Genomic DNA, 10,169 nt, shown 5'->3' on the forward strand with positions numbered 1-10,169 from the left:
TGTGGCCATAAGGTGGGTATTCTGAATTGCTCGTCCCTCCTCCACTTGCATTGCATTGCATTACTGGGTGAACCTGTGAAGAACCAAGAAAACAACCAATTTTTCTATTCAAAAGTTCTACCTAATTAGAGAGCATGGTGACCGTATCGACGTTAAAAACGCCGACTGCTTTCATTGGCTTTGCCCTCATGACTTGCCACTGATAATTATTCAGTGACATCTCTTCTATAAATTCATAAGCATCTTTAGGTGTCTTATTATTGATAGTCCCACCAACAGCTGCGTCAACCATCTGCCTAGTTGAAGGATTCAGACTATTGTGAAAAGTTTGAACTTGTAGCCAGAGTGGTAACCCATGGTGAGGGCACCTTCTCAACAGATCCTTTTATGTCTCCCATGCATCATAGAGTGTTTCTAGATCCATCTGCACAAAAGAATAGATATCATTCCTTAATTTAGCCGTTTTAGCTGGCGAAAAATATTTTAGTAAAAACTTTTCGGTCATTTGTTCCCAAGTAGTGATTGACCCTCGTGCTAACTAGTTCAACCACTGTTTAGCCTTATTCCTTAATGAAAATGGAAATAACCGAAGGTGTAGGGCGTCATCAGAAACGCCATTTATTTTAAATGTGTCACAAAACTCCAGAAATTCACCAAGTGATTGTTTGGATCCTCATCCTGCAAACCATCAAACTGAACAAATTGCTGTATCATTTGAATCTGTCAGGTTTCAGTTCAAAATTATTTGCAGCAATAGCAACCCTAACTGTACTTGAATCAGTTCCTGTTAAATTTGGTTTAGCATAATCATACATAGTGCGCGGAGCAAGATTTTGATTTACTGGATCAGTAGCAATCGTAGGAGGTAGCAGATTTTCTTGATTTTCAGTCATCTCCTTGGTTGTGGTTGGAATATCATCCTCTTGCTGTTCTTCTGTGTATCTTAATCTTCGCCTTATTTCTCTTCGGTTTCTATGAGCTGTGCGATCGATCTCACTATCGAAAAGTAATGGTCCTGATGGGTTTCTTCTGGTCATAAACTAGAAAACCTGTCAGAAAATAAAAGAAAAGTTAGAAAAGTGGAATTAAACTAAAGTAAATTGCAATAAAAGTAAAATGGCTAAAGTAATAAAAATTAAGTGTTCCTAATATCTTAAGTTCCCCGACAACGGTGCCAAAAACTTGATACGTGATATTCGCGACAGGTTTTAAAATTTTATAATTAATCGTTCTTGAAACTAACTATTATCACGATGAAGGCAAGTGTACCTATCGAACAGTAGTATAGCTTTAGCAAGACCGGATTGTAGAACTCAAAGGAACCAAGAGTACTAGTAATTACTTTCTTTTTATTATCTAGCCTAAAAATTAAGGGATTTGTTTATCTAAACTAATTAACTAAACTAAGGGTGTATAGAGAGAAAATTGAGGAAAAGCTTTTGGGAAAACTCGATTGATTAAGACAATACCCAAGGAAAAATCCACTCAAACTTCACTTGTTATTTGACTCTGAATCAGACGATTTATTCATTTGACTTGATCCGTAGAAATCCCTAAGTTATATTATTATCTCTCTCGAGACTAATAATGTCTAACCCTAGTTTGATTAATTGAAATCTCTTTCTAATTAACACCCTAGTGTTGCACTAACTTGATCTATGGATTCCCTTATTAGGTTTCACCCTAATCCGAAAAAATCTTGTCACTTTATCTCTAGGCGTGCAATCAACTCCGCTTAATTACGACAAATTTACTCTTAGACAGGGACTTTTTCTCTTCTGAATAAGCGCATTAACTTGAATCAATATCCTGGAATATTAAAACAAGAATTAAGAACACATAATTAAGAACAAGTCAAATATTTATCATACAATATAGATAATAATAACAAGATCTTAGGTTTCATTCCCCTTAGGTATTTAGGGGGTTTAGTTCATAATCATGAAAGAAAACATCTCAAAAGAATAAAGATAACAAAACACAAAGAAAACCCAAAACTCCTGGAGGGAATTGAAGGGAGATCTTCAGTCTTGACGATGAATTTAGCTTCTGAGATGGATCAATTGGCTTTCCTTGAGTAATTCCTTGCCTCCTACTCTGTGTGTCCTCTTCTAAGTGCCTCCTCAGGTGTTTAAATAGGCTTTAGAATGGCTGAAAGCCCTCAAAAGTAGCCTTTTCCGAATAGGACTAAACTTGGGTTCGACAGGGACACGCCCATGTGCGATTTCTTCAAGACCATGCTCAAGGCTGTTAAATAGGCACGGGCTTGTGGTCTACCTGTGTGAGGAACTCCAGGCTGTGTTGATTTCCCACGTTGACCCGTTTTCTCCGTTTTTGGCCTGTTTCTCGCTCTTTTTGCCCTCCTATGCTCACCTAAGAATAAAACATGAAATTAAAGAATTCGGAGCATCGAATTCACCAAATCTAAGGAGAAATCATTCATAAATGTGCTAAGCATGGGATAAAAATATGTATAAATTATGGTTTATTAGACGTCATCAACCAAATAAAGTCACACGGCCAAGGCACACACCCGTGTCCTTAGGCCGTGTGACAAATTAAATTCCAAAAGCAGGTGCAGACTTCACATGGCCTGAGCACATGCCAATGTTCTAAGGCTGTGCCTCTCACACAGTCGAGACACACGGTCGTGTCTCTACCTGTGTGTTTACTACTGGGCATTCTGTTTCGCATTAATTAGAGTGCAGGGGAGACATGGCCTGATCACATGCCCATGGGGCAAGCCGTGTGTCATAAATGGTCTAGACACACGCTCGTGCGTGCGTATACCCGTGTGGACAACTTTAAGGCTATTTTCCAAGCCAATTCCCACCCTTATTTAAACAAACCATATATACAAATAAACAAAATCTCCTAGACTTGCATGCATTCATTCCCATAACATATCATACACTCACATATCATTTATCAACATTCAATCATCCATAACCATAGGCCATATCCTAATGAAATCGACACATACATACATAGATGAATATGTTTACAACTCAACAATCATCATGAGCCATATCTCATGGCCATACACAAAAAGATTCAACTATCATTATAAGCCAACACATTTGGCTAGACCAATATGACATATAACAAAAATACCAAGTCCCTATACATGTCACACTCAAAATATTGTGACTAACTATACCCAAAAGATCCAGTCGATAGTGTGAACGAGCTTCCGACGTCCCTTGATCCCTGAGCTAGCTTGGCGATACTAAGTACAAATGGAAAAAGGTAGAGGGTAAGCATAAAGCTTAGTAAGCTTGCATGTAATTAATAAGTAATAAAAATATGCATTTTCATACACATACATAACAAACTTAAATCATCTTATTTTTTAACAATCATAGTAGTCATCTCCTATCTCATTCAAGTTACATAAGGTTCAATAGAACATCAAGATTATAATGCTTTCATTCTCATCTTACCACAACCTTATCATTTCATAGTCTCAATAACTACAAGCTTGGTGTACGTACAATAAGATGCTAATGCCATGTCCCAAACGTGGTCTTATATGGGATCTCACATCGATGCCATATCCCAGATATGGTCTTATACAAATTATCATTTTGACGCCATGTCCCAGATGTGGTATTACATGAAATCTCATATCAACACCATATCCCAGATATGGTCTTACATGATAACTCATACTGATGCTGATGCTATATCCCAGATATGGTCTTATACGGGATCTTATCAACCCAATGTCATAATATTTGTACCTCAAGTATTCCTAGGGTTTAATCGGCTTTTATCACCTCAAATCTTTATTGACAAACATCAATAATATTCACAAGACAATTATAAAATTCATATAAAATTAAATCCTAAATGCATAATAAAATGTTGTATCAACCACGCACAAATTTACCTCGGTATATAAAAAGTAGGCGACTAGATTGAATTAGTCTACTAGCTTGGTCTTCCCCCGGTCTCAGTCTGGACTCTGTTTATCTTGATCTATAATGAAAAATTCACTTATTTAATCACTACATTAATCAATACAATCTATAATTCATACTTGGGAAAAATTACCATTTTACCCCTAAACTTTTACATAATTATGATTTTGCCCCTAGGCTCGTAAAATGATTTTAGTTAAATTTTCTCCTTTAACAAGCCTAGCCGAACCTTTATTACTCGTATAGCAATCACATTTTTCAATTATTTCACATATTTACAACCTGTTTTATAAACTTAACAAAATGGTCCTTTTAGGTGTTTTCATGAAAATCCCATCCACAAAAGTTGTTTATTTAACAACGAAGATTCATTTTCTTCCATAAATACTCAGAAAACATCACAAATTCTCATGGTAAATATTTAGACTATCAACCATTTTGTAAAATACTCCCCCCTTTAGTTAGCTGATGCTACAAGGGTCTCAAATGTACAAAAATTATCAAGAATGACCATTAAAATCACTTACTTGCAATGGTGAAGAGTTGCTGAAATTTCAAGCTTCCAAAACCCTTATGTTTTCTGATATTTTCGGTGGAGAGGAGGAAGATAAAAAGGTGAGATCTTTTTCTCTTTATTTTATTTTCTTTCTAATCAAATTTGTCACCAAAACCTCACCTAACTTTTGACAATTTCGTTTCCTTGTATCTATGGCCGACCATCACTCCTTAAAGGCCTATTTTCACATTAAGGACCTCTAATTTAAGGTTCTCTAGCTATACGACACTTCTAATTAATAGAACACAACTTTCACCTTTTATGCGATTTAGTCCATTTTCAAAATTAAGCATAAAATCGCTAAAATTATTTCACCAAAATTTTCATGCACTCATATAATCATGCTATGACACATAAAATAATATTAAAAATAATTTATCTGGCCTCGGATTAGTGGTTTTGAAACGATTGTTTCGATTAGCCCCAAAATCTGGCTGTTACAACTCTCCCCCTTAAGGATTTTTGTCCCCGAAAATCTTATCGGTAAAAAGAGTTGGGTATTGGCTTTTCATTGTTTCTTCAGGTTCCCATGTGGCCTCTTCAACCCCATGTCATTGTCATAACACTTTTACAAGGGAAATGCTTTTATTTCTTAATTGCTTGACTTTCCGAGCCAAAATCTTAACCGGTTCCTCACCATAAGTCATATCCGGTCGTATCTCAACCTCTGTCGGTGTAATCACATGTAAAGAATCTGATCAGTATCGGTGCAACATAGACACATGGAACACATCGTGAATCTTTTCCAACTAATGTGGTAAGGCTAACCGATAAGCTACTAGTCCTATACTCATAGTCACCCTATATGGTCCAATAAAACGCGGACTCAACTTGCCTTTCCGACCAAACCTGAGAACTTTCTTCCATGGGGGCACTTTTAGAAACACCTTATCACCGACTTGAAACTCAATTTCTTTTCATTTTAAATTCGCGTAGGATTTCTGCCTATCCGAAGCTGCTTTCAAGCACTCTCGAATCACCTTTATTTTCTCTTCGGTTTTTTTGACTAATTCGACCCCATGAATCTGATTCTCTTTGAGTTCTGTCCAATATAATGGTGTTTGGAACTTACGCCCATACAATGCTTCATAAGGTGCTCGACTGAAAGCTGTTATTGTAGGCAAATTCCACCAACAGTAAGTATTTTCCCAACTGCCCTCAAATTTAAGAACACAACACTGGAGCATGTCTTCAAGTATCTGTATTACTCTCTCTGACTGACCATCAGTTTATGGATGGAAAGCAGTACTAAAATTCAACTTTTTACCTAATGTTTCTTGTAGCAATTTCCAAAACCGCGGTGTGAATGTCGGATCCCTATCCAAAATAATCGAAAAATGTACTCCACGAAGTCTCACAATTTTAGAAACATACAACTCAGCTAGCTTATAAAGTGGGTAGTCGGTATGTATCGGAATAAAGTGAGCCGTTTTTGTTAATCGATCAACTACGACCCACACGACATCTTTCTTTATTGGTGACAATGGTAATCCCGTCACAAAATCCATAGTAATTCGGTCCCATTTCCACTCGGGAACCATCACAGGCTGAAGTAAACCCAAAGGTACTTGGTGCTCAGCTTTCAGTTGCTGACAAATTAAGCATTTCAAAACAAACTCTTTGATGTCTCTTTTCATACCTGGCCACCAATACAATCTCTTCAAGTCATTATACATCTTGGTACTACTCAGATGAATTGACATACAACTATTATGTTCCTCATGCAAAATTTTTCGAATAAGCTCATCGTCTTTGGGTACATAAATTTTGTCTCGAAACATTAAACAGCCATCTGAACCAATCTGAAAGTCTAATTCTATACCTGTCTCACACTGAGTTATCTTGGCTTGCAATTCTTTATCACCTTTCTGAGCTTTACAGATCTCTTGCAAAAATATTGGTTTCGCTCTTAACTTGGCTAAAATCGAACCATAATTTTTTACTAACAACTGAGTATCATCGCCCTCAAGGCAAACAATGACTTTCTACTCAAGCATCGACGACCACGTTCGCCTTCCCCAGGTGATAGTCGATCACCAGTTCGTAATCATTTATGAGCTCTAGCCATCTTCATTGGTGAAGGTTCAGTTCCTTTTGAGTCATCAAATACTTTAGACTTTTATGGTCAGTGAATACTCGACATCTCTCGCCATACAAATAGTGTCTCCAAATCTTTAGTGCGAACACTATGGCGGCCAACTCTAAGTCGTGAGTCGAATAGTTTTTCTCATGCAGCTTTAGTTGTCTCGAGGCATATGCTATTACCTTAGCTTCTTGCATGAGCACGCATTCCAATCCATTCAAGAATGCGTCGCTATACACTATGAATTTTTTTTCCGATTCCAGTTGCATTAATTTGGAGCTTCAGTCAACAATGCCTTTAGTTTCTCGAAACTCTGTTGGCATTTTTCCATCCATTCGAACTTGACATATTTCTATAGCAACCTCGTCATCAGAGTAGCAATAATAGAGAATCCTTTAATGAATCGTTTGTAGTAACCCACTAAGCCTAGAAAGCTTCTTATCTCCGATACATTCCTTGACGGTTTCCACTCAACAATAGTCGAGATCTTACTCGGATCAACTCGAATCCCATCACCTGGTGTGATATGCCCCAAAAATATGACTTCTCTAAGCCAAAACTCACTTTTTCTAAACTTAGCATACAACTTCTTATCTTTCAAGGTTTACAAAACAGTTTTTACTCATATTGTTATCAGAAAAATATAGGGTATAAGATAAAATAATCCCAGAAAAATAATTAAAATGGCCTTATTACAACCCAAAACCAAATAATAATATTAATAAGATAAAACTAATAAAGAAATAAATTGGCTACTTATTGCAATTAAAAGAAACAGGAACAGTAGTGTGGCCATCTCCGAATCCCTCGCAGCTCCAAACCATCTAAGCTTAGGGATTACCTGCACAGTTAGAAACGGGGTGAGTTTACGAAAACTCAGTGTGTAATCCCAATAACAAACAAATAGTAAATAACACGGTATCAATACAATCTGGGCCAAAGCCCTATTTAGTCTTGACATATACTAGGCCGAAGCCTTTTCATAAATCATATCACTGGGCCGAAGCCTTTCCATAAATCTTATCACTGGGCCGAAGCCTTTACTGTAAATGGTATGGCCCTTAAGCCTATTTCAATATCACATGTAATGTCAACGGATGTATGCAAGCCCATTTCAATATCACATCTAATGTCAATGAATGTATCCAAGCCCATTTCAATATCACATGTAATGTCAATGAATGTATGCAAGCCCATTTCAATATTACATGTAATGTCAATGAATGTATGCAAGTCCATTTGGGGAGACTACTCGACCCACCATCCGCTACTCTCCACCCATACTAACCAAGCTCTCCATGTGGGGAATAACTCAACCCACCCAACCAAACTCTCTACTGGCAGCATAGCTGCTTTATCATATAACTGGAGGCCTAGCCTGTAACAGCCCAAAATTGACCCTAGTCGGGAAGTGGTTTCGGGACCACAAAACCGAGTCATAAAAATAATTAATTTCCATATTCTATGCTTATTATGTGTGTACATGAGTATGTGGAAGTTTCATTCTCCAATTTTGCCAATTGCATGAGAAATTATTAAATAGGGATCGATATGAGACATGGTGAAAATATGATAGGCTAATTTAAAATGGTCTATTAATGCATGTTATGAAAATGATGGGTTTGCATGTCAAATTACCCAAAATTTGAGCTAGTGGTTGGCCATGCTATGGGTGGAAACATGTTGGGAACATGTTGGCTTAGTGAGGTATGTTAGAAAAAAATAAAATAAGGAGTATGGGTAATAAAGAAATGAAAACAAAAAAATGAGTGGTTGTTTCCCCCCCCATTGCCGTGAGCTAAAGAAAGGAAAAGAAAAATTTGTTCATCCTTTTTCATCCTCTTTTGACCGAAAATTCTAAGGAAGGAGGAAGGAGTTCTTGCTTCATGTTTAGTTTGGAAGAGGATTAGGAGGAAGTTTGGCCATGCATGTAACTAGATTGAGGTATGTTTGATATTATTCTTTGAGATTCATGTATATTTTGAGTTGTAAGTTTGAAATCTACCTAGCCAAGGTTCAAACTTTGTTAAATGATGGATATGATATTCGGCCATGCATGTTACATTCTTTGGTTGGTATTTTGATGTCTTTGGTGATGAGGTATGGAGATGGTTGACTTTGAGTGTTTGAACTAACTAAGGATCAAATAGATGCATGGGTACAAAGTAGGAAGAATCGGCTACTATGGTTGATACTAATGCCGAATGTGAAAATGTTATATTAAGTAATGTATGTGAATTGTGTTAATAATATAAAAAAATATTTAGATGTATTATAATTGATAAAGTATTAAATCAAAAGTTGCTAAAATTGCCATTTCTTTAGCCGAATATGTGTTTGATCAATGAAGAATTTGTTGAAGAATATAGGTGAACTTGGTAAGAGTACTCGGCTTAGTGTATAAATGATATAAAGATTTTAGAAATTATTTTTGGTTAGGTGTATGTATGATTAGGTATATTCGGCCATATGAGTAAATATATAGATGATGTTAAATTTGATTATGTATAATGGGCCATATAGGGTACACATTGCGATATTAACTTTGATTCTCTATAATTGATCAAGTGGGTGATTAGTAAGGGTGATTGCCGAATATACTAACATACATATGCATGTGTAATTGGATTGTAAATATTTAGCAAGGCGGTTAAACTAGTTGATTTATAGATTAAGCTCAAGGAGTTAAAGGAGGAGAATCGAGCAAAGGCAAAGAAAAGATCATCGAGTAGCCGAGTTGGAACCGTCTTACCCAACACAGGTAAGTCATTAAGCATATCTTTGGTATTGATTTAAATGATCGTAATACCTATACCATTGTGTTTAATGAGATGAAATGTATACAAATGTATATGTAAGTAGAGATGAAATTTGTCGAATGTAAAAAGGAAGTGAAGCCTATAGAGTGGCTGGTTTTCGGCACTAAGTGTGCGGGCAATAAGTGTTCACGGTCATGAGATTGGCACTAAGTGTGCGGGTTTAAATTGTACAGCACTAAGTGTGCGAGTTTAAAGTACATGGCACTAAGTGTGCGCGGTTGATTATTAAGCACTATGTGTGCGAACCCAATATATATTTTCTATAAATTATTTACATTAAGGGTGCGACTTTACCGAGTCGATTTTGGACAGCGGAAAAGGTAAGTGTGCGAACTTGAAATGCATGGCACTAAGTGTGTGAGTTTAAAGTGCATGGCACTAAGTGTGCGTGGTTGATTACTAAACATTATGTGTGCAACCCAATATATATTTTCTATAAATTATTTACATGAAGGGTGCGACTTTACCGAGTCAATTTTGGACAGCGGAAAAGGTAAGTACCTTGAGTTCATGGCTAATAGGCGCTATGTTCATATTTGGAGTTGAGCTTGGTAAGTTTTGAACCTATGTGACGATTATAGTTGAAGTCACGTACATAAGGTTCATTGTGGAATAGGTGAAAGTTCGTTTAATTGTATGATTATAACGAAAATAGAATGATGTATGAAAGGTCAATGTAGGACTTGGTATGAGATTGAACCATAGGGTTTAAGGAACTATGGTATAGTTCGGTATGGATGGAGTACTTAACCTCATTTCATTGTTTCCTGTTGTGATAATTTTATTAA

General features: G+C 36.6%; 1 non-coding gene across 1 annotated transcript; it reads left to right on the forward strand.

The window, feature by feature from the left end:
- Positions 1-350: 350 nt before the first annotated feature.
- LOC121228547 (small nucleolar RNA R71) lies at positions 351-457 on the forward strand. Its single transcript, XR_005926123.1, has one exon. It is a non-coding gene; the product is annotated as a small nucleolar RNA R71 (small nucleolar RNA).
- Positions 458-10,169: the final 9,712 nt, after the last annotated feature.

This window comes from Gossypium hirsutum, chromosome A04, assembly GCF_007990345.1.
Source record: "Gossypium hirsutum isolate 1008001.06 chromosome A04, Gossypium_hirsutum_v2.1, whole genome shotgun sequence".
NCBI classification, from domain to species: domain Eukaryota; kingdom Viridiplantae; phylum Streptophyta; class Magnoliopsida; order Malvales; family Malvaceae; genus Gossypium; species Gossypium hirsutum.